A 26,762-nucleotide genomic window follows, 5' to 3' on the forward strand; every position below is an offset into this window, starting at 1 on the left:
CTACCTTAGTTACTTTTCTTCCTACTCTTAATTCCTTAATTCTCATAACTCCCAAATTACTGGGTTAGATAGTTTATGAGCAGCCCTGAGTTTCCAAACCAACGTTTTGTCTTATTTTAATTTTAATGTGAACATTACCTTTGACATGTTTCTGACAAGCTCTGTTATACAGATATGACATGTGGCTGGACAACCTATGTGTTATTAGATCCAATTTTATACCTTCTACTGAAGAATTTTCTTTAGAAAGCATTTATATCCCAAGGCCATCCCATAATGTGAAAAAAAAAAGTAAAATCATTTTCACAGCTTAGGACAACTTCATGAAGCAGCCTGGTGTTGTGAAAAACATGGATTTTATAGTCGGGGACATCTAGGTTCAAATTCCACACTTACTAGATGTGTGATCTTGGAAAAATTGCTTAACTTTGTTAATCTACAGTTTTACCACTCTTGGAGTAGAGATGATTATACCAACTTTGCAAAACTGTTGAAAGGGCTTTTCGACATTCTATGCCAAATGTTTGGCATTTGGTTATTGCTCAACAAGTTAAAACTACATATTCTCTAAAGGTCTTGAGATGTCTATACTCAGTACCTGTAGACAGGCATATGTCTGAGGTAAAATGAGGTAGCAGAGGAGATTCTTAACACCTCAGCCCTCTTTCTTCATTAATCTAAAGTCTTTTGCTGGTGTATGATTATACTTATCTCTGGGGTGCTGAAGTTTTTCTCCAAAAGGAATGGTGTTTTACATCAGTTAGGTAAATGCCTTGGGGTTCCTTAAGCTAATCCGTTCCTTCTATTTTGTGCTTTCTCTTTACTAACAACATTAGACAGTTTTCCACTTGACAATGATTTATGGATCACAGTTTTTCAGATTTCCTGCTGCTGGTGATGGTACCTCCCAAGGAACTTGTACATAATTTATGCCCTTTGTAGCGAATACATATGGACAAAGGGAATATTCTTGCCAATGGAGATAGGTTAAAGCCAAAGAAAGAAATATTTTTTTCTTCTTCTGGAAACACTGAAGTGCCACAATTGTATGTTCTCCACCAGAAAATTATGGAGAAAATAAGTGATCCTCCTATGAGGTATTTAAAATTTCCTTACTGGTGTAAGAAGTTTTACTTCATTTGCAATAACTTGGACACAGTGCTTTCTTCTGAATATTTTTAATATTTAGACTTGTTAGCATCAAAGATGTGATATGACATGTTTAGTTTAACACTTCCTTTTAATTTCTGCTTGGGTAAACAATTCACTTTAATGAAGCTTGTAAATAATGCAGTTGACATTCAATTATCCATCATTATTTCCATTTGTTTCTCTTATTTCTCACCTATTATTTAAATTGTCTGTCATCATTGACTTTCATTCTTCATTTCCACGTGCAATGTAGTCAAAATGTTATGATTTCCTTGATTCCTAAAGATATTTCATCACAAAATACAAAATATGAAGTATCTAATTTTATATGAATGCAAAAAGGACTTTATATGGTTATTTTTAATTCTATGGATGAATTTTCAATTTTAGTGAATTTGATTTATTATCACTTTCTTAGAATTGTTTTTATTAAATATTGTATTGATACATTTAAAAGCTTATGAAACATGTAGAAGGCATAGTGAAGAGATACAGAGTAAGAAATAGCAATAAGGGGCATCTGGGTGACTCAGTTAGTCAAGTGTCCAACTCTTGATTTTGGCCCAGGTCATGATCTCAGGACTGTGAGATTGAGTTCCACATCAGGATCTGTGCTGAGTGTGGAGCCTGTTTGAAATTCTCTCTCTCCCTCTTTCTCTCCCCCTACCACTGTCTCTCTAAAGAGAGAGAGAGAGAGAGAGAGCGAGAAAGACTATAACTGTTAGTCTTGTAGTCTCCTGCAAATACCATCCATTTTTCTTACTTCTCTTCAACAAACAAAACTATAGAGAACTTTGTATTTATTAACTTTCTCTACTTTGTAGTTTTACCATGAATCTTTAATTTCTCTAATATATTTATTTAGATTGATTTTTAAATTTACATTAAAGAAGCCATATTATATATATTCCTTTATAATTGTTTTTTCTTTCCTCAGTAATATTTTCCTAAGAGTTATCCATTTTGTGGCATGTAGTTCATTGCATTCCCCCACGCAGAGGCAACTTCTAGCAGAAAATAGCCACTGATTTTAATTATGACAGTAAGTTTCACTATATGAATATGTTACAACTTATTTATTCTGCTGTAATGGTCATTTAAATTGTTTTCCATTTTTGTTTTGATTTGGTTTTTATTTGCTGTTACAACCAATGCCGTCGTGAACATTCCTCTACATGATATGACTTATATAGGCTGTACCCTCCATCTCTCTTATTTACTATGCTAACCTCTTTATTCCTTATTTCTCCAACTGGATAGTCAGGGGAAGTATTTAATTCATAGAGTTGTTATGAGGAAAAAAATGAGATAATATGTAAAGTGTTTAATAGTTTATTAAATGCTGTGTAAGTGTTAATGATCATGATGTTTTCTGAATCAGATATACAAAAGGATATATATCGTGGAGTAGAATTTTTGAGTTATAATATATATAAAGCACCTTAAATTATACCATGGCCAACTGTGAGTAGTCTTATAATATTTATTCTCCCACCTTCCATAGTGATGTCATTTTAGCTGGGAACATGATTGTCTACCTAAAGGCTGAATTTCATAGACTCTTTGCAATTGTGATTAAGTTTTTGACTATGTCAAGAAGAATGTCACAAGAAATAATGGATACCCTCCTTCTTCTTGTCCTTAGAAAGATTCATAAATGCCCTTTTTGTACCTTCCCCTTTTTCATTTGTGAGAGAATATTAAAATTAGAGCAAATGCCTTGGAGCTGGAGATGAAAGCCACACGTTGACGGTGTCAGAACTACTTTACTAGCTCTGCTCTAATATCTGAGAGAAATACACTTTTATCACAGGCACTATTTGGGACATCATTTTTTTCAGCAGCTCTGCCTGTAGCCTAACAAATCAATATGAAATTGATGAAAGGAGAAAAAGATCATGCCTTGTTTCAGGTGTCTAGACAGGGTTTGTTGGCACAGTCAGAAGCAGCATTGCAGCCCCACTTAGAATGACTGAATGGGACAGTGGGGAAGGAAATCCTTCTATGTAAACTTTGCTTAGAAGGAGAGATAATCAGAGGTAAAACTCTGAACCAGTTAATGACCATTAGTCAACAACTTGGTCAGATTTTCTCAAATATAAAAGGAAAGTATTGGAGAATTGGAAGTGGTTTAAGGTAAAAAAAAAAAAAAAAAGTATATGCACGGAATTCTTGGAATGCTCTCAAATTGTGACAATAGTTATGGGCCACAAAATGCTCACCAAAGAGCTTTCCCTGGAGATGGTGTGAGTGATTAGGTGGACAAAGTCACTCACTATGCAATTATCAGGCAACTTGTGCCAGTCACCTTAGTGCTTGTTCAGTAATCTCTTAGGCAAGGTGACTATGACATCAGGATGTAGGTGATGCATGAATTCAGAAACCTGGGTTTTCCCTCTTTAATGCTGATCTGGCTACTGTTATTGCCAAGACTCCCAAATCAACAAACACAAGACAGCCCCCATTATAGCATCAAATCCAGAGAGGATCACCCAACTGCTAGGTGGTGAAAGATTACTTTCATTGTTCCCATTCTATAATGGAGGACACAGTGATTTAACCTCCTTGGTATAGACACTAACTGTGGTTAAGAACTTGTTTTCTCTGCCTGTCCTACTTCTGCCAGAATCAGTATGGTTCAACTTTTTGAATTTCATATTTACTGAAACAGATTCCCTCACAATGTTTGTCTCACCACAGAGAAAGCAGTAAAGCAATGGTATTCAGTGTTCTTACTATGTGCCCCGCCACCCACAACAGCTGACCTGATAAAAAAATTGGGAGTCCTTCTGAAACTTGTTATAGTGCCAGCTGGGAATGATCACATTTTCTTATATCATAAGCGCATGGTGAGTTTCATCAAATAATTTGAATTTTATCTAATTTTATCTAATTCTTTTTAAACATCTATTGAGAAATTCATATTAATTTTTTCTTTCATCTTTTAAAGAAGTGCATTACCACCATTGATTTTTCTAAAGTGAAACCAACTCTTTTCCTGTATGAACCCAACTTCATTACACATTACTCCATGATTTTATTTATTCATTATATTATCTTTATTATACATTACTAGTTTCAATTTGCTGGTTATTTCTTTTTGAATTAGGAGGATTTGAGGGGAATAGAATCAGAAGGTACATTCTCCAAATGCTTCAGGCAAAAAACATCAAAATGAAAGATGAACTATAGATACATAAAAGAGGTGGGAACTTAAATATTGGTGAGCATTTAGAGGTGGGAGATAAGCATAAGTGAAGACTTAGTGTGGGATGATTTAGGTAATTGGGTATGTTGTCAGCCACAATAAGCTCAAGAGAAATAAATTTTGGTGGAAACATAATGAATTCTATTATGTACATACTGATTTGGTGTACCTTTAGGATATCCAGACAGAAAATTCCAAAAATGGAATGGATAAACTGGTATGGTCAAGAAAGATGCTTTGGCTGATATGTAGATTTGGGAACCAATAGATTATAATTGGAAATAAAAACTCTGATAATGGATAAGGTAATAAGAAAGAATATAACATTGGGAAAACAAAATGATAAAACACAAGTTCAAGAAAAAAAGGAAATAAATACTTTGAGATAACCAGTGTTGGTTTTGTTTTGTTTTGTTTTGTTTTGTTTTTGCCACATAGTAAAAAGAGTGGGTGTATTCTTATTCGGGTTTTGTCTTGTTTTAAAGTGATAGAGAATTTACATCATTTGTATACTGAAGAAAAATACTTGGGAGAGAAAGAAGAAATGAAAGCATGAGAGCAAGGATATAGTTTCAAAAACAAGTTTGAGGAGAAGAGTGAAATGGATCTAGAGAAGTACTAAAGGAAACAGCCTTAAGCAAGAGAGAAAAACCTTTGTTTATATTGCTGAGAAGGAGGACATGATGCTATAAATATAAATAACTTGATTGAGAGAGAAGTGAGAATTTGATATTTTCAGTTTTTTCTCTGAGGTAAAATGTGAAGTGATTTAGTGAGATAAAACAAAATGTGATATGACAAGGATACCAGAAATCTTTGGATTTTAACATTCTGCTTAATTGTGTGAATATTTTTGAGCCAGTCATCAACTGAAGTGTAGAGGACTATCATATATCTTCTATTTTCTTAACATAATATGCTTTTTAGAGAAGTAGCATATGGAATAAACAATTTATCAACATGTTAAATTGGCCAGAGTTGCTGTGTGAGGGCAAGGGGAACAAATCTTACAAGTATCCAAGGAAAGCACAACTTATAATTTTGAATAAGCTCCTTTTATGATTTGAGTTCCTTCTAATTTGAAAACTACAGATATGAGAAATGAAAGGGTTTGAATAAACAAGATTTTCTGACATAAGCATTTGGTTTATTTTCAATTAGATTCTGAGGAGGAGTTAGGGCACCTGGGTGGATCAGTTGGTTAAGCATCTGGTTAAGTGTCTTGATTTCAGCTCAGGTCATGATCTCAGGGTCTTGGGATAAAGCCCCAAGTTAGGCTCCATACTCAGCATGGATCTGCTTGAGATTCTCTCTCCATCTCTCCCTGCCCTTACCATCCCCTCTAATAAATAAATAAACTTTTTTTTTTTTTTAAGAATCATGTGAAGGGTGGATTGGGATGGGAAAAGTTGTGTTGGGCAGCCTCTGCTACTCTTGGTCAGAGGACATCTGTATATAGGAAGTTCATTGCAGTTGTCAAATGATTGAATTAATTGGTGAATGCTAATACTCAGCCATTGCACCAAGTTCGTAATAGTTTTGAAGAATAGAAGCTTCCAAAGAATTTTCACCAGAGAAACTATTTCCTAATTGGAAGAAATTCAAAGAATTTTTTTTCAGACACAAATGATAGTATGATAATGGGGGCTAAAGAAGACTGAGCACCTTTAATTTTTAAAAGATATCTGCAAATTAAAAAAAAAACACACCTATGTATTTCAAAAGTGAATTGTGTTACACGATTAGAGCTCAAGAAATATAGAGATAAATCAAGACAATTGACCACAATTCATTTGTATAGGGCCAGTGATAATAATTTCAAATTCAAAAACTCTTGCCTGAAGGGATATTATGTAATATTATCCTACAATGCCTAAATAACTAAATTTCTGATTGGTCTAGAGGATAAGGTAAAATGTCAAAGATTCATTTTTGTAAAAGAGAGAAACAGCAAGAAAGAATTGGACATTAAAAGGAGTATTGGAACAACATGAAGGCATAGAAATGAAGGAGAGAGAAATGGAAAAAGGAATGAGAAAAACACTTTAGGTTACAAGTCATTCTGGCCTAAAGGAAGGAATATTTGACTTGGAATTTAAAAGGTTTAATTCACATCCTGTTTCTAACCAATGGTGACCTAAACATCTTGCCATTTTGGACTTGCATTTTTATCGTTTGTGTATTAGAGGAAATAATTTTTGTCTTGTTTCCTCAAAGGACAGGTGCTAGGATTATATGGATTAGTAATCCATGTTTGATAAACTTATCACTCTGTGTGGTCTCTAGGGCTTTCCAAGAATTTCTGGTCAAACCAAGCAACTTATTTTATCTGCACATCTTTAGAATCTAAAGGACCTTTGACCTGCCTGAGAATGGCAATCTAATCAATTTAAGTAAGCTTTCTTCAGATATTTCTGATTGATAGAAACAGTCTGAAATTCTCAATCAGAAAAAACAACTTATTCTATAGTTAGATGCTTCCTGAGGCTAAATTTTTATTTATAAGCTGAGTTTCAGTCACCGTAAATCAGTCCTTTAAGTACCTATCTCATGCTCTGGAAGTTCTCCCTTCTTTGAACACATGGCAACTGTTTGGGTTTTCATTTTCTCAACACGTTGAGTTGTGGACACTGCTTCATATTTGTTTGGCTTTGTTACATATGTTGTTAAGGCAACTGGGTTCAAGACCCTGCTATCCTAAAATCTATCTCTTGACCTTGTTGCCCTTTCAAGATGCTTTACCAATTTTTTTTTTAATTTCATAGAACATCCCGTAAATTCAAACCCTGATCTAGACATGTTTTCCTAAAAGAAAGATGACTCTAGTATCAAGAAGTCTAATAGAAATATCAATCCTTGCGTAAATAGCTCACTACGTATACACCTAACAGTGTACTATAAAATTTGGGGAAATAATTGAAGTCTCCTGACAATCTATTACTAAATCTTGTTATTTATTTCTAAGTCAAAGATCGGGGTGGGGGGAGTTCACAGGTTTTCACAGTTGACATTTTCATTTCAATCCTCTCTTCTCTCTCTCTCTATGTGTATATATATATATATATATATATATATATATATATATATATACACACACACACACATGCCTTTATGGGTATATTTTATATATGTGTGTGTATTTATATATGCGTGCATGTATATACTACATGTATGTGCTATTACTGACCATATTATTTCTTGAGTTTTTCTGAATAGTATACACAATGTTTGAGTGTTCTTTAAACTTATTGCTACAGTTGGTAATAATTTCAAGAATCAGCTCATGGAACATTTATAACTCAAAGAATACTTACCTGATTATACTTGAAGAATCTCTTTTCAGTGGACATTTATATTTTGCAATCAGCGTTCACCAGTATCAGTGGTCCTGTCAGCTTTTGTGCTTGTTCCGAGCTTCTCTGCATGGCCAAGCAGCTAGGTAGGTCATTTGTCACAGAACATAAAGGAAACAATTCACCACTTTTGAAGTGGGAAATCCAAATGTACCAGCCTGTCAGTAATTCTTGCGATAATCCCATCTTTGCATAATCAGGGAGATGAGATGCCAGCAGTCTGCTCATATGCAAAAGTACAGCAACACCTTGGAGCTAGTTTTCCATGTATGCCCATAATTTTTATGAGGGGTGCATGTTCTGATCAGCAAAACACATTTAAAGAAAAAACTAGGTATTCTTTTTAAAAAATGAACAAATTTGACTTTTTAATGAAAACAGTGATAGCAACAGATTATTTTGAAGGACATCTTTTTAGTGAAGGATTTTGTTCCAATTCGAGGCCATCTTCTGGATTTCAAGAGACCTGGCGCTGGCAGATCCAGCAGATGTATGACCAAGTCCATTTCACCTCCTAGTCAACCCAACTCAGAAAGTACATAAAAAATGGAGTTTACTGCCTTTAATACTTGGTGCTACAGTTGAATTTATTTGATATAAACAAGTTTCCCTTTCAGAATGATTTTAGTATGTGTAAAGTCAAATTAAACATGCCTAGGAATCTTTTTCTGTCATGCTTTTTAATTGGATGATATATAATAAAACTAAGGAAAGCCCCTGAAGAAATCTGAATTAAATAAGGGTATGATACCATCAATTTCTTAGAAATAATGTACAACCTGTGATTACTTTTTTAGTCTCAGTGCCAAATGCCATAAATACCCTCTTAGCCATGTGTGTAGTTCATAAAAATCAATCATATCAATCAAATGGGAAGTAGATTCAACACATAATACTGACTGGAATTGCCTAAAATAAAAGCATCAAGGTTTAAAAAATGCATTTTCAAATAATCCACAATCCTACTTTTACTGAAGCTACTTATAAGGATATGATTTTAACAAAGAAATTCTCCATGAACTCCAGTTCTCCCATTATATTTTTATTTATTTATTTTTAAAGATTTTATTCATTAATTTAGGAGAGAGAGAGAGACAGAGCACAAGCAGGGAGAGGGGTAAGAGGAAAGGGAGAAAGACAAGCAGACTCCCCACTGAGCGTGGAGCATGACTTAGGGCTTGACACCAAGGTTCAATTCCAGGACCCTGAGATCATGACCTGAGCCAAGGTCAGACTCTCAACCAACTGAGTCACCCAGGCGCCCCCCACCATATATTTTTAAATCAAAAATTAAAATGCTTCTGGAATACAGCAAAAGAAAAAATCATTTAAAAATAAATACGAAGAGAATTAAAATCCTCACTTATTTTTTTTTTCCTCCTCAAATAAACTTATCACTACTTTGAAAGGTTCTTTTTTGGTTTTGGTTTTGTTTATGATTCCTGGCCTTAAAGTCTTTGCAGATAGATAGTTGAAGTCAAATTTGTTTTTTTGTTGTTGTGGTGGGGTTTTTTTGAGTATTATTGGCACAAAATGTTACATTAGTTTCAGGTATATTGCATAGTGATTTAACATTTCCATAGGTTATGCTGTGCTCACCACAAGTGTAACTACCGCCATGCCATGCAGCACTATTACAATATTACTGTTACAATATCGACTATATTCTCTGTGTTGTACCTTTTATTCTCATGACTTACTCAGCTTTGCTTTTGTGTTTACATTTTAATGGCTCCATCTATAATCTGCTCATACAGATTATACATATAGGTGGGATCATTGCGAAACCCAGCAAAAAAAAAAAAAAAAAAAAAAAAAAAAAAAAAAAAACAGCATTTCAGAGACATTTCCAAGAGAACATTTGACAAGAACCTATAATAAAATGTCTGCCATTTGCTATACCTTTGTAGTAACCCAATTTCCCCCCACTTCTGCTCTGACCAACCTTGTCAATGTCCTATTCCTACAGACTAATTCCTGGAAGCTTGCCTTTGCCACTGTCAACAACGGTCTGCAACAAGAACAAGTCAATATTTTTGTCAAGGGTGTCATCTTCCACTGTTCCCAAAGCCACAGATCCTCCATAAGTCAGAGCTGTGCTGGATGCACAGCTGGAAGAATAGCCCTCATATGGGTCCCTGTTTGTCTCTAGAGTTTCACAGCCTTTTTACAAAAAAGAGTTCAATTAGCTTCTGAGTATATTCTGGAATCTGACAATGCCTTATGAAAAAGAAATATTGTCATAATTTGGTACCGACTCCCTAACCATATGACAATTAAATCCAGAAAAAGGAGCTCTAACCCAATTCCAGGACATGCTGAGTAGAATATAGATGTCCAGCCACCTCCTCTACCACTTTCTCATCTTCTTCAGAAGCCTGTATAAAAACAAGTGTTCATATATGTGGGTGACCAGCTGCAGAGCCTATCTGAGAACTGAATCTCAAAGTCCTCAGCACACTGGGGACATGAGAGGTCCTGAGTCGAAGTAAACATGTTTTTCTCTGTTTCCCAAAGTTAATCATTCTTATAGCTAATCTACTAGATCTCTTAATAAAACCTGGATGAGACAAAGCCTTGGAATCTGACTCTGAGTGTTCTTGGTCCCCTTTTCCCCCAGATTAGAATTCAGTGAGGCAGCCTTTCTTCATATCGTCACCTCTGACTATCTGGCTCCATGGCACATGAATAGTGACATGTGTAAATAGGTTATATGAAGGAGGGGCATCCTCATGTACAGTATATATCACCAACATAGCCAGAGAAAATAGCATATTCAGCACATGAAAAGAAACTTCTTTGTATATTTAACTGAAAAAATTAATAGCCTAAAAAATCAGGTGACTATTTTCCAGAAATAGTCCTTGATGATGCATGTGATCAGTATATATCATATAAAGAACTATATTACCATACTATAGTGCTACGTACTAATAAATAATTGCCTATAATAATTTCTCCTTACCTTGTTTATTAGACTGAAGAATCAAGGATTTCTCAAGACTATCTCGTTAGAATGATTTCTGTAGAAAACCCAGATAATTTTCTTATACCATTCTATCTTACCGTAGGTCTAGTTGCTACCCTTTATAATTGTAGATTTGTGAAGTTAATTAATCAGAGTTTATTATATCTGAAACTGCTTATTATGGCAGAGGGTTTCTCCTTAACTGAGTTGAAAAAAGAAGTCAGCTGAGAAAGCACACCAAAGCAAAACATAGCTGTGGGAAACCAGAGCGTGGAGCTCAGGATAAGAAGAAGAGAAAAGATAAGAGCTGGAAGCAGTGGAAAGCATCTATAGACCAAGACAGAAAATTAGGCTTGTTTCTATTGGCTGACTATATTTAAAGCACCAGATAAAGGCAGACTTCCTCATTTCATCCTCAGGGTGGAATCAGATTGCCCTTTCTTATCTCTACTGGTCAATAGTATTGATATATTATATCATTTTCCTGTGATCATTCTTTTATCTTGTACACTTAACTAAGTTATTGAAAAATGAATCTAGTATTTCCTCAAAGACCTTTTAAAGCTCCATACATTCAATTGAATTGATGTAGCAGGCCATTGGGATGTGGGGCAGAAGTTGTAAGTGTGTGCATACTAAAACAAATTTAAACTGTTGTGATATATTTGAAGTCCTGTGTGGGTATTAGAGAACCACAAGGCTGTTTATCCATTCAAAAATTATAATATGGCCTAGTAAATCCTAACCGTTTGTCTTTAAAACATACCCACAACTGCAGACATCATCTGATTATTAGCTCAGTTTGTTCCCTTTAGCTTTTACTTTTACCCTTTATCTTTGCTGCTTGCTATTAATCCTATGACTGTTTTTTCAATAAGACTATAAAGCCTAGACCCAAAGGTGTGTCACACTGAATGAAGTTTAAATTCTCTAATCTGGTTGGTATACTATACAAGGTGTCCACATTTTTAGGGGAGATTAGGATTGATATAGCAAATTTATCATGTAAAGCCTGGTCAGCCAATTCCAAACTCTATTCACAGGATGATGGGAAGGACACTCTTCTCACTAAAAGGAGAAATATGTTTGTGAGGAGAGTTCTAGCTTTTGTGAAGAGCTCTGGGATGGATATTTTTTGTAAGCCATCTGTGAAGATGGACTTGCTGCCATTGATTTAGGCTCCAAAATCATAATAAACTGTGGGATGTATCTGACTTACAAAAACGAAGACGCTCAATGCACAGCAGCATTCCATTAGAAAATGACCTGGTTTATAAAAGATCAGGCCCAACCATGTCCTGAAGGCATAAAAATGTTGCATGAATATTTGGCTTAGATGCCTATGTCTTCTGTTGCTGCCGCTTGACTTCCTCCCTCTCAATCTGCCTCTTTGTGCTCATGGGGAGTTCCCTATGAACATTTGACTAAGGAAAAAAAAAATGAATCTGGTTGGCAGGTAGTTCTATATGATAATGCTGAAAACACCTGAAAATAGATGTGTACAAAAATATCCCATCCCAGGGTGTCCTTGAAGGATGATGATGAAGGGAAATTCTTTAAGTGGCCAGAATATCAAGCATTGCATATGGCTGTTCATTTTATCTGGAATGAAAGATGATCAGAGTTATGGGTCTACACTGATTTATAGGCAGGGTGTAATGGTTTTTCTGAATGATCAGAGTCTTTCATATAACTGGACTGGAAAATTGGTGCACTGAGTTCTGGAGAGAGGCATGTGAGAAGATCTTTACAAAGGGGAGGAGAATATAAAGATACTGGTGACCCATAGAAATACTCACCAAAAGATAACCTTAGATTAAAGGGATATTTTCAGTTTTATGGATAATATAATCATTTTTTGTCAATATTAGTCAGATTGTACCCTTACAATGCAGGTGGCTGTGTTGGCAGGGGTATTATTCATGGGACCAGCAATATGATCTTACATTCCTGTCTGGCAACAGCCACCAATCAGTGACTACTCTTTGAGCATCAATCTACCACCTTGTGGCAGGTTGATTATATTGAAATATACCCTTCATGGAAGGGAGAGTGCATTATTATCACCGGATAAACACTCTAGATACAGATTTTTATTCTCTGTTCACAATGCTTTTGGCAGAACCACATTCATGTATTTATAGAATGGCTTAATTATCATGGTATCCACCCAGCACTGCTTTTGACCAAACAACTAATTTTATGGTAAGTGAAGTGTGACAATTGGATCATGCTCATAGACTTCACTGATGTTACCATGTTTCCTTTCATTCTGAAAGTTATTCTGAGAGAATGATGGAATGGCATTTTGAAGACTCAGGTATAACCACACTTGTTTGGAAATATCTTGAGGGGTTGGGTAATTTCCTTACGGCATAGTATCACTCAGTCAGTGATTAACATGTGGTGCTGTTTCTTCCTAGCCTGTATTCACAGATCTGGGAATCAGTGATCAAAATGGAAGTTATTTCTCTCCTTTATGCCTCAGTAATTTGCTAACAAAAATTTTATTTCCAATAATTGTGAATTTGGGCTTTTCTGATCTAGGCGTCTTAGTTCACAAGGGAAGAATGACTCTGCCAGGCAGGGGTCTCATCAAGGGTTCCATTAAATTTGAAGTTGAAGTTGCCATTTAGCCAATTTGGGTTCCTCGTGCTAGTGAATCAATGGAGAAAGAAGGGAGGCACTGTACCAGCTGTGGGGAATAATTCTAATATCCTAGAGAAATTGAGCTACTACCAAATAATGGGGCTAGAAGGAACATGTGTGCAACTGAGATGATTGCCTGGAGGGTTGCTCAGTACTTTTAGGACAGATGATAAAAGGCAGTGAAAAACCACAACTCTGGTCAGGCAGGACTGCTAATGGACCCAACCTCTCAGGATAGAAATTTTGTATCACTCTACCAGGCAAAAAATTAGGATTGACAAAGTGATTGCTGAGAGGAAAAGCCATGTGGAATGGGTGGGTAGTCAAGGAAGATAGTTACAAATAGCAATTAGGAACACAGGAGTAGTTGCAGAACTGAGGATTATAATAGTTTTAAATATTTCTTCCTATTCTGATATGAATCCATTTGTAAAACCATTAATTAATGAATTAATTTACCTTCTCCCATTCCCCTGTAATCTAACATAAGATGTGTCAACCTCATATCTTGGTATTTAACTTCTAAACTATCAAAGAGTCAATGTAATTCAGGTAGAAAAGAACATCACTCAAGGTAGATAAACTTTGTATCCTTTTTAAGAAAGAATTAGTATGGTTTGTAGTTGTATAATGGATATTTGTATGATTTTAAGCAGAAGCCTGGCTTTACTGTTATTTTTCCTGAGAGTTTAAGTATGGTTAAAAGAGGCATGTATGGATGCCAGCATGACAAGCGGTGGACTTTTGTGGTGTTTATTATGCCAACATAGCCACATTGGAACTTAGCTTCCCTTTGCAGTTTAGGTTAGAGGCAGCCATGATAGAAATTTGTGCAAGATTTGGAAAGAAGTGAATGAGAAGTCTTTTGTATGCACTGAGTTTGGTATAAGGTGCCCAACACTGGCAGATCACACGTGTAGTCTCTGTCCTGTTAACTCTGAAAATGGCATGACACAGTATGCAGGCCAGCAGTTCTTGGAGGTTCCAAAATATTCCCTCTTTCAACTTCTCTCTGCCATGGACCAGATGTGCATTTAGTTCTGTGGTGAATGATGAACAGTGCTAGCTTCTTCTGTAGGTCATTCACATTATCAAGTTTCTGACATAGGGGAACTGAAGGACTCCATCAAAATCTGCTTTTTGCTCCTTTTCCTGTTTCTATGCTTGCTAGGACACGTACCCCACTTTATATATGACTCATAGAACAAATAGTGTATGTTCTTCTTGTAAGAGACAGGAGTTAATGATACCTGTAAAGTGTTTCACCACAGTAGACAACATTCAAGGAAGGACTAGGTGAGACTGACAGGACAAAGCCATCACATGCACATTCCAGACTACTGGCATCTAGATACCAAGGCCCTCTGGCTCCAAGGAATAATGAAGGATACCTGGGCCCATGTTTTTCTTCTAACTGGTTTCTGGATGCCAGAGAAGATACATATACCAGACCACAATCCTCAGTAAAAAACCCCAGGCACTGAGCAAAGACAAGTTTCTCCTTTCCTTTCTGAGTCTCTCAGACACTCTGTACCTGCACTCTCTCTATATCTTCAATAAACTCTGCTCTCACTTCCTCCTAGCTTTCATTTAATTTCTATCCCATGTGTAGCCAAGGACCCTCTTGACTGGTCCTGTGGGACCTCTTCTGGGTCCTTGTATGTGGTCTGCCTGCATCATCTCAATGTGGTAAAACACAGAGGTAAGTTTTACTTTACCCTTGTACATTCCAGTTTCTCCTTATTCTCTGAATTATATGCAAGGCTGACCTATCATGACTTCAGGTTCAATGCTAGACAAAAGGCAGCATCCTTGTATAGACTCATTAGCTCTCTATTGTGTTAGGTCTAATCCCTATAATAATTCCCTTTTGCTATATCACCCATTTGGTTCTGCTTCTCTGATCAAACCCTGATTCAAATTAGGACCTTATAATTTTTATGTTTATGTACCTAATGCCTTACAGTATACTTAACATTAAAAAGTCTTTAATAAATCCTGGCTGACTGGTGATGATGATGGTCCTTGACTCTCACAACATTCACCTTTCTCAAGGACTTAATTTACATTTATTCTCTACTTTACTTACTCATTTTTAGTCTCTAGGACCCCAGAAATTGACCTTATCCCTAGGTGGTCATGTGATACTGACAACCACCTCCAAGGGGAGGATTCAGAAAAAATCTACAATACTAGGGGGATAGGTACACAACATATTTGTAGAGTAACCTGAAGTCCCTCTGGAATTTGAAGTATTATGTTTCTTCAAAATCAAAAGATGTGATAGAACTTAAGAGACAAAAACAACAGAATTAAATCACATTAAAAGCAAAATTGTGAAAAGCTACAAACACCATTAAAAGGAAAAGCCATTATAATATTTATTTTACAGATCTGATATTTGTTCACTCAGTTTCCAGTGTTCAGGATCTTTCCAGTTTTTTTTTTTAAACCCAGTAGAAGAATTTTAACCTGTCACTTCCTTTTCAGGAACCCTTGTTTTATAACTTGTCATACAATTATACCTGATGTACTTGTTTTAAGAGGTCTTATTATTTAGCTTTGGTGATGACAACAGATCAGAAGACAAAAATCACCGTGGCCAAGAAAAAAGTCCACATGGGGAAGCAGCAGAGTCAAGAGGGTTGTCAAGAGGGTTCTAAGGCTCAGGTGGCCCCAGAGTGGTAAGGGCAGGTGGAGAGTGGCCTGGAGGGTAAAAGCCTGTTAATGGAGGTTGTTGAGAGGATGAGGTCTGGATTGGTTGATTTGCATTTGAAAAGCATGCTTCAAGGCGAATTGTTTACTATCCAGAGGAACTGGCTAACTCTGGCAGGGCAATCCCTATAGGGTCAGCAAGCCCCCCCCCCCCCCAATGTCAAATCATCAGAATATAGAAGAAACAAACAAACAAAAAGACGTGATTAATACAGTACTGACAGTATCCTGGTTAATTAAACAGTTGTCCTTACCAAGGAGAGGAGAACAACTCTATTTTCAGCTCAGGAATATCACAGTTTAAGAATTAGGTTGTTCTCTTATCTGTGATAAAAAAAGTATTTTATATTGCCAACTAAATTCAAGTTGTGGAAAAACTGAGTACAGACTAGCATGTAAGTCTTTTCATTTTATTTAAAAAGAAGACCATCCTGAAGAGTCAATATTATTCTCATGTATTTAGGATTGGGTAATTGTAGATGTGAAATGGGTGTTAGAAAAGGCCTTGTGGTCTTTGTACTTCTAAATGCTTGTGGATACTGTAATTTAACATCAGGTAAACAGAGAAAAAACCTCACAGTTTTGAAATTGCCAAGCTATTCATCAAGGGAACATTGTTGGGACACAATTTTTCAGTTGGAATAGGAGGTGGGTAAGCCATTCAGAAGCTCTGCCCTCCAGAAGTCTGGGCTGCATTATCCCTCCCTCCCTAGTCACAGCTATCTAAAGATTTATTTTTTATCACTCAAAGACAGATCTCTAACTTAATTTATAAAATAGAAAATTAATAAAGTGTTAGGCTAAGGGAAAACTCTCATGAGAGAGTTTTAAGATTGGCTTGTTAAACCCGATTGACCACTAAAAAGGAATAGTACTTTCCTATTATTTGAATATAAGAGTATACTCCACTTATCAAGAGTACTCTGAAACAAAACTGAGACATCACTGGTGTTTTCAAAGTCATCCATTATTGAGTTATTCATTTATTTATTCACCATGTATTCATTGATGGCCTCATTGTGAGTCAGGCACTGTTCTATTTGTTGGAATAGAACACTGTTCTCACTATTTAATAGTGAGAATGACAAGCAGTTCCCTGTCATGGTGGATTTATAACATCCTGAGAGTAGGTGGAGATTAGCAAGTAAAGAAATGATTAAGCAAAAAAATAACTTTCAGGCTAGAGATAAAAGCTTCAAAGGAAGTAAATGAGTTAATAAGTAGTAATTGAAGGAAGAGATTGTTTTAGACAGATGGGAAGGTAAAGGCTCTTGGAGAAGGTACCATTTGCATTGAGGTCTGAAGTATGAGAGGGGTTCCTCATATGTGAGGCCAAATTAACTGAATGGTTAGGTAAGAACCTTGGTTAGAAAAGCATATTATATAAGGAAATGAAATTCCACTGAAGGCTTTTAACCAGGCCTAACAAAATCTGACCTTTTGGCAAATTAAGGGAAAAAAAGGTAATATTTTGCTGTTCTGTAACTAAAGGTATCATTATGCCTATTTTTCCAAATAATTTTAATTAATTACATTGTTGTGCCTACATTACACTGAATTAGGTTAGGGATGATAGATGTATTACAATTTTTATTTGAATTTCTTTTTCTTGAATGTCAACTAAAATGGTGCTAGAGAAAAAATTTTACCACATGATTTATGTTACACCCACATCTTAGAGAAATTATTCATCCTAAAATCCAGCTTTTATTTGATTAACCAAATATCACTTATATCACTTAGGAAGTTTCAAATACAAGTACTGGAAACTATGATTTAAGCCCACTCAAAGATTATACAACAAGAGTTAGAGTAGGCTTCGGTAAACAGGATAAGCAAGAATGTGGATTCTCTGGACTCTGGCCTCCCAATGTCAGCTTAGCCTTTAGGTTGACTACTATTATGGTCACACCTTGGCAGCCAGCAGTCATAGAGCAACAAGTTTATTCATCATGCCTAATAAGTGGACAAAGTCTATCCTCTAAATATGAAAGTCCTATCCTATTATCAGATTGTGTCACCCACCTATAGATGAATAACAGTCATTTTGTCATGGAATAATTCTCTAATGTTTGGACTGCTGAAATGCAGAAAAAAAGCACAGGGATTTTAATGATTGGTTTAATCTCACTTAAGAGAAATGCTTCCTGGAACTATGTCACACGTTTCCTTAGATGGGGAAGAGAAGGATTTCACCCACTTTTCGTCTCCTAAAAAATCAGTGTCTCAAAAGGAAGTAACCTTGTTAGAAAAATCACATCCTTTTAATTCTGCAGATATTATTTTTCTACAGGTATTAGGATGAATCTGGGACTTCACTTCTGTCTTCAATAGTGTCTATGAAATACTGCATTGAAAATATGGACTTTAAAGTCATATAGTACCAGTTCAAAAATTTGTTCTTCCTACCATTAAAAACTTTGCCACCTTGGTTGAGTAAATTATTAGCTTCTCAGCCTCCATTAAGATACAAGTTTTAAAATATCTGCTTATAATATAAACTTAACATGTTATTGTTGTATAGATTATCTTATATAATACTGAATTTCTTTTACAGCTTGACATATTGTAATAACATCCCTCACAGGGCCTGATTCTGAGACAGTTTGAGGATGATTTCTTCTTTCTTTTAAAAGGTACATCACTAATAAGTGATTTTGAAGACATAACTATGTCAAAATGTACTGTTCTATTTATATATTTTCTGGTTGCCCATAGATACATTAGATTGTGTACTTGATTCACTGATGATTCTGCAAAGGCCTGGAAGACCTTTGATAAGAACTGTTTCTGGAAACAGATGGTTCAATTTGCTTGCCACTGTTTTAAAGGGTTGTTGCCCCCACTTGTAAGTGTCTCTGGGTTTTCTGGTGTTAATACTATTTGTCCGTTACTGTCATTTTCAGACTTTTTCCGGTTCTCCCATTGCGCTTTTTTTTTTTTTTTTTTCTATGATGAGAGTTAATTCTCTTCTGTTAATTACACTTCAGGGCTTCAGGCTCTCATGACACACAAGGCTCTGGAGGTTAATAATAAATAGCTTTGTGTTTCTTAACCATTGAAAATTTTAAGACAACACAGTTAAGCAGAACTTTGTTTAAAAGCTTTTATTAATACTAAGCTCTTAACAATTTTTATAATATCTTCCTGAATCTTTCCAGGATTGGGATTCACTAAAAGCAACCCCACTGTGCCAACACAGCAGTACGCTCAGCTAATCATAAGCATCAAGAATTTTGAAATCCTCTCTTGCAGAATTTATTCTTGTTTTGTTTGTTTTAATGAATCATTCTCAATGTCCTTGCCAATGCTTATTTTTAGTGCTTCATGATCTGAGAACTGATATTATGAGTATTAAAGTTGTTTCCCCTTGCACATTGAGGTAGTTAAGACAACATATTCTAGAGATTTAAACTTTTTCATGTACTTAATCTGCTAGAAAGTCACTTAGAGCATGACTTCAAGTCTCTATCCATATAGACAATCTGGTATTTTCTGTATTGAGTGATATTTTCACATTAGAAATAGCAGAGACAGACTAAAGATGTAAGAGTGCTCTCTCTATAATTCCATAGTTATCTGTCATTGAGAATCATAATTTGGGGAAGGTGTATGAGCCCTCATCTATGAATAAAAGAGATGAACTAATGATCTGTGAGCAGTTCACTTAGCGAAGATTGTTATCTGTTTCTTGCCTTCAAAGTAATTTAACCAGTATTATGATGATTGTTACTAAAATTTGCCTTGATATCTCATTTACTTATTCATTCACTCAGCAAATATGTATTGAGTTTCTTTCCAAGGTATAGGCAATGTGCTAGGCACTACAGACAAAATGATAAACAACATACACATGGTCTTTATAGAGAACTTATGGACTAAAGAAGGGAGGCAGAATATAAAGGAACATGTTTCCGTGAGTTTGATAGTATAGAAATTGACTTGATTCACTTATTTAAAGAAGTGATGACTGAGCTAATGAAGGGCTAGGGATTAGCTTAAGAGGGAAGAAGAGAGCCTTCCAGGAAGGAGAAATTGTTTATATAAAGGATCTTAAATGCAAGAGGGCACGAGTTCTGAAGACAAGCTATAGAGAAGGACAGGGTACTTACCTGAGCAGCATGGTACAGATGAAGCTGAAGAGGTAGGTGGGAATCTGGCCATGCACAGCTTTGAGTTTCATGTTAAGATATTTTGTATCTTTTATAAGAAAAAATATAGGCCACTAAAGAGTTCCATCAGAGGAGGTGATATAACCAGATTCACATTTTGAAGGAGTCACACTGTGTTTCTCAACTGTAGATATTCATCTAAATCAAAATATTATTTTTTCATATACTTTTTACATTTCATTTTCTTCTCCATTATTTTACTTTTCCCCCAGACATATAAATGCATGCTTTCTTCCTTGATTTTTTTTAAAGAAGATTAGACTGATTCGCCATTTGGTCAATGTCTTTTCTTTCAAAATTAGAAGGTCATGTATTTCAGTCTTGAGATGATGAAACTTGACTCAGTCACAAGGAACCATATGTACTTTTCTAGGGACAAAACTGGCTCTACATGATGTTGCCTTGACATTTGATTAACTGCCATTTTTTTCCCTTTTGGCTGTTACTGATATTTGAAACATTTTACAGATTTGCTCTTTGTAATAACATCCTGTCCATCAGCTAGTTTCAATGCTGAGATTTGTGTGTGCAACTCCTACTGAAATCAATGGCAGCTCTGGGAACCAATCCAAGAGCAGACTTGGCTCAGAGTTCACAGAGGTCTGTAGAAGTGACTTCATTTATTCTTTCAGTTTGATACTTATAGACCATTCTTTGATTTATTTACTGAAAATATCAGTATGTCTAAAATCTAGTGAAAAGAATATTTTGTTATGCTTATATATCCACCATATACAAGAAGGTTAACTTCTTATCTTCTTTCCTTCCAATATAAATGTTTATCCATGTGACTTTATTCATTCAAATATATATCATGAGATATTTCAGAAAAGAGACCTGGAATGCCCTATTTGAGATTTCTTCCTTTTGCTGAGGTCCTATCACCTGTCAAAGCCTGTATGAACCATGCTTTCCCTCTTTGAAACTGGTTAAAGACTTCATCATTCTTTCCTTTTAATACCTGCTTTATAACTACTCAGAGTAGCACATATTTACTTGCAAGACTGTGTCCTCCATGACACTGTTTCCCCCTCTTGATTTATAAGAATTTTTTCCCTTCATATTTCTGTCTTGTCCTTCAATATACATTAAGCCTTCAGTGAATACTTTTTGAATGCATGGAGGGAGATTAGAATATCCTAAGGGAAAAGTGCATAAGAGGCCTAGTAAAAACTAGCGTGCCCATATTAAGAAAGAAAAATTTCGAACAGCCCGGGTAGCTCAGTGGTTTAGCACCATTTTTGGCCCAGGTTGTGAACCTGGAGACTCAGGATCAAGTCCCGCATTGGGCTTCCTGTGTGGAGCCTGCTTCTCCCTCTGCCTGTGTCTCTGCGTCTCTCTCTCTCTCTCTCTCTCTCGCTCTGTGTCTCTCGTGAATAAATAAATAAAATCTTAAAAAAAGAAATAAAGAAAAATTTCCGTGTAAATATTGTTCATCATTAACTAATGTATACAGTAAATATGCAAGTATATAGGTAGATGTACACAGATTCAGAGATGATAGATGATAAATTGATAGACAAAAGGAACACTTGGAAATTTTTCTATGTGTTGTAGTAGAAAAAAGAACACACAACTAAGAAATCCATGTTTTCCATCTTTCCACCTTAGAATACAAAAATAAGTTTTGAAAAATAATGATTCTTCAATAATGAACAGTTACGAGCATTAAAATATTATTCTTGGATTTGATTTTCTGAGATGTGTTAGAATGACCATACAAACATATTTTCACAGATAGCCAACTTAAAAACAACAGCAAATACTAACTGACCAACCGAAATCAAATCCCAAACTCAGACACTTTAAAATAAATAATTAGATTTGGAAATAGGAAGTCAAGTAAGAGTAAGTTTAAATCTCTCTGATCTTAAAATGACAAGTTTCCCTAAACTCTATGCCATTGATCTTATAGTCATTTTGCTGCTTCCTTTCCCAAACAAACATGGCACAAGAATTATGCTTATTTTATTTGTTCCCACTTCCTCCAATGCAAGTCCTTTTTCAAACCCAGGAGTAATACACAAAATGTCAGAGCACTGATCTTTCTTTTTTTGTCCACAGTATATTTGCATATTTTGTACATTTGATTTCAGAATTTGGATTCACTCATTGGTGGGGTCCAGGGGCTAGCCTGTTGGGGTAGGTATTGGTCTTGGACCCAAAGGTATCTCTTTAAATTAAACTTGAAATTTTTCCATGGTAAGCTGGCACCATAAAGGGCCACCCTCCCTTGGGTAAGAATTGACAAGAATTAACCACAACTACTATCTGCAGCACTAGAAAGGCCTGCTTTAGGACTGAGCAAAATAACTAAGGGAAAAAAGGAAAGGAAACATACTTAATTGTTGTAAACGTTGGGGCAGAGTTAGGCTTTCACATGAATTTATACCCTTGTATGAAAGGCCTACCTGGCCAAGGAACCGTCAAGCTACAAAATTGGTTTGAAGTGATCCCTGATAATGCTCTGAAGCATGATAAAGCCAGGGGGGAAAAGACAGTTAAAAAAATATGCATATACATATCTTCCTCAACTTACAATGGGGTTATGCCCTACCCCATAAACCCATCATAAGTTGAAAATATCACAAGTTGAAAATGTATTCAATACACCTAACCTACCAAACATCATTGCTTAGCTTAGCCTGCCTTGAATGTGCTCAAAACACTCACATTAGCCTACAGGTGGGCAAAATCATCTAATATAAAGCTTATTTTATAATAAAGTATTGAATATCTCATGTAGTTTGTTGAAAACCAGAATGGTTGTAAGTGTATCCGTCGTTGACCCTCATGATCACATGGTTGACTGTCAAACATTAGGAGAGAGTATCTTACCTCATACTGCTAGCCTGGGAAAAGATAAAAATTCAAACTGAAGTATGTTTTCTACTAAATGTGTATTGCTTTCATACCATCATAAAGTTGAAAATTGTAATTCAAACCGTTATAATTGGTACTTTTTGTATTTGGAAATTAAGAAATACAGTTCTAGGCATTTTTAGGGAGTTATTTCCTATCATTGTGCTGTGGGGTCTGGTTGGTCAGGGAAAAGGGCAGGAGAGAAACTCAACATGGGAAATGGAGCTGGAGAAGAATTCAGCACATGGCAGTAGTTGTGAGGGTGGCATGTTGGGAGTGGACCATCTTCATATGCAGGCCTTTCTGACTGGATTAACAGCAGAACTGCCAGCGGAAAGCCACCTGCATGGGACATCATGCATTGCCAAGGCAGAACCAAGTGGGCCACCAGCAGCAGGAGCTGAGCAGTGTAAGCCATGAGGTTCTGTAAAGTCCTGCTGTGGGACAGAAGGCTAAGGCTTTGAAGGCACAGCATATTTCAAACACCCAGATGCTTCTGATAGAGGTTTGATGATGCATTGTGGAAGGCTAAACCATTGTGATCCTGTTCTCTGATGTCCTGCCCACTCAAAGTTAATGGAGTCAGTTGTGGTTTATCCTGTGGATATTGGTTTGGTTGAGGGTATTTTGGTATTTAATAACCAAGACATCCAGCGCATGTTTCACTTGTGCCTCTTTGTTGACACTGACTCCTGTATTCAGTGTCTTTTTTTTTTTTAATTTTTATTTATTTATGATAGTCACACAGAGAGAGAGAGAGAGAGGCAGAGACACAGGCAGAGGGAGAAGCAGGCTCCATGCACTGGGAGCCAGATGTGGGATTCGATCCCGGGTCTTCAGGATCACGCCCTGGGCCAAAGGCAGGTGCCAAACCGCTGCGCCACCCAGGGATCCCCGTATTCAGTGTCTTGAAAGTTTTCCAGAATGTGCACCTTGGGAAGATTTGGGTTAGAATAGGATTTGGTTATAGTAGAGTACATCACTTTTATCAAACCATCTTTCAAGGGGTTCTATTTGTCCACAGGAGTTTGCTGTTGTGAGGATCCCTCTGGGGGTTGACTGTATGGTTGCTGTCACCTTGATTGTGCTACCCATCCAAGACCTTCTGAACAGCAACATCAGCAAATGGCATTGAACAAGGTCCCATTGACAGAGCAACAAAAGGATATTTTGTGAGTCAAGAGTCAATCTTGGATTGTCTTTTGGAAAATAATCCTTCTTAAACCCCAGCAGTGGACTGTATGAGGCAGGTCCTAATAATGATTATGAACACAGTGATAGGGTTTGGAGGTGCCTTTCCTGAGTCTAAGAGTACAACCACAGTATCTATTAAAAGGGGGCATTAGAATAAAGTTGTTACTCATATTTGAATGGAAACCAGTGTATTTTATTGAAATTCAAATTTAGAGGTTATTGAAATTGCATTTCTAATATTTTTACCTGATATTTCATGAGTTTTAAAAATGTCTCTACTGAGAAAAGCCATAAAAGATACGAAAAAGTTTTTTATGCTTGCTCCCAAAAGGAATACTAGTTACATATTTCTTTTGGAAAAATTCAGGAAACCATATTGGCTATGCTACTGTGACCAAGATGCTTTAAGCCAGTTTCTTAGACTTTTATAACCGTGAAGGCAAAGTAAGAAGTATATTTTGTACCATAATCTCATTCACATTCACATACAAAAACAAAAGTTTGAAGAGTATTTTCCCTTATTGCTTGTTATACTCTCTAATATTTTCTGATTCATTATATTTTATAGCAAAATACTAGCTGTGACCCATGAAGCTATGTCATTACCCAGTAGAGGATCATGTTGTCCAGTTATAAAACAGTGATCAAACAGGACCATTTGGAAATTACACTTGGTCTATATTGTCCTGGTTAGTTTTCCTCCCACATAATGGCCATTTCTAAAAAAGCAATCCCTTTGAATTACCTTAAGCAAAACTACAATAGTAACCTATGTTTTCCTTCTTTCTAATACAAATCACTGCAGTTATACAAGATACATTATTTGATCTCGTTTAGGTGATTTATAAAATATAACTGTGCACAAGTTTACTTACATTAGTAACATTTTCTCTGAAATAATCAATAATAACCACCTATTGCTTAGGGAGAAAGAAAAATTTAACACCAAATAAATATGGTGCATTATCTAAAGAAAGAAAAGTAGTAGAGGACAGCATTGGAATAAGTGGCAGATTTCAAATACTGAATGTGAATTACATAGCAATATTGAATCCAAATTAGAGTTCCTGATTATGATAATTGTACAATGATTATATAGACAATGTACACATTCTTGGAAAATACATATTGAAGTATTTCAGGAAAAAGGTGTGTCATGTCTGCAATTTCATCTTAAATGCCAAATGGTTCAGAGAAAAAAGAAAGATATGAGGATGTGTGCATGTAGAGAAAGAGAATAATATAATAACAAATAGGGAAAAAGTTAACACCTGTTGAATCTGGCTAACAGATACAAGATTTATACCATTCTTCATCCCCTTCACACAATTTTAAAATACTTTTGAAATTATATCAAAGTAAAAACCTAGAATAAGAAATATACTTCTAAATAACCTATGATGTATGAAAGAAATCATAATGAAAATCTAAAAATGTTTTGATCTCAATGATAAAAATGATACTTTAGAATGTACATGAAGAACATAGAGGAAGATCTTCAGCTTCAAATGCATAGCCTTTGACAGCTGTCTAAAGATGTTAGCAAAAGAACATTCACCCTCTCCCAGAAGACACACAATTGAAGAAATAAAATAATAAAGACTAGGGATTAATAAAATAGAACACAAAGAAACAACAGAGGGGATCAACAATGCCAAACGTTGTTTCTTTGAGAAGCCAAATAAAATCGGCGAATTTCTGGCAAGATTCATCTAGTGAAAAAGAGAAGGCAACGAGAAGCAAGTCAGAAACAAAGAGGGTTATAACTGGAGAGCTGCAGACTTAGATATATAGTAAGAGCAAATAATGGCTTTCATGAAGACTTCTACAAAGCATTAAAGTAAAAAAAAAGTATATCTAAGTGTAAGTGTATATCTTACTGGAAGGAGTTTGTAAAAAAATAATTCTGAATTTCTTTTATAAGGCTTGCAAAAATTGCATTTCAAAATCAAACAATAGTACTGTAAAAAATTACAGATCATTTATGAACATAGATACATATATCCTAAATAAAATACTAGAGGAATGAATGCAGCTATATATAAAAGTACTCCATATAATTAACAACTTGGGTTATCCAAGAAATCAAAGAAAACTTCCTCAATCTGATGAAGGGTATCTATGAATTACCTGCTTCACTGATAACTTGAAATCTTTCCTTTTGAGGTCAGGGACTAGATAAATTGTCTACTATCACTCCTTCTATTTAATGTTGTGGTGGAGGAGGCCTTAGTATGGACATGGAGGTAAGAAAAAAAAAGTTGGGAGAAAGAAACATACTGTCATCAGTATGACATGATTATATGACAAATGTTAGAAAATAATAGAGCTAATATGAAGGCTTAAGCAAGGTTTCTGGAAAGAAAATACATATCAAATAATTAATTGTACTCCTCAATGTAAAGAGATGGATTCAGGGAGAGCACGTTCTGCAGACCCTGGCTGATGGTACCCTTCCATAGGAGTGGTTTTATTTTGCATCTCCTTCC

At 35.7% G+C, this 26,762-nt stretch overlaps 1 long non-coding RNA gene across 2 annotated transcripts; it reads left to right on the plus strand.

The window, feature by feature from the left end:
* The first annotated feature begins 2,200 nt into the window (after nt 1-2,200).
* On the plus strand, nt 2,201-26,762 carry LOC111091634. Of its 2 annotated transcripts, XR_005376332.1 has the most exons (3): nt 2,201-4,001; nt 18,603-18,681; nt 24,104-26,762. It is a non-coding gene; the product is annotated as an uncharacterized LOC111091634 (long non-coding RNA). The 2 variants fall into 2 exon arrangements; XR_005376333.1 differs by lacking the exons at nt 18,603-18,681; nt 24,104-26,762 and adding an exon at nt 9,683-10,287.

Source organism: Canis lupus, chromosome 22 (genome assembly GCF_011100685.1).
Source record: "Canis lupus familiaris isolate Mischka breed German Shepherd chromosome 22, alternate assembly UU_Cfam_GSD_1.0, whole genome shotgun sequence".
NCBI classification, from domain to species: domain Eukaryota; kingdom Metazoa; phylum Chordata; class Mammalia; order Carnivora; family Canidae; genus Canis; species Canis lupus.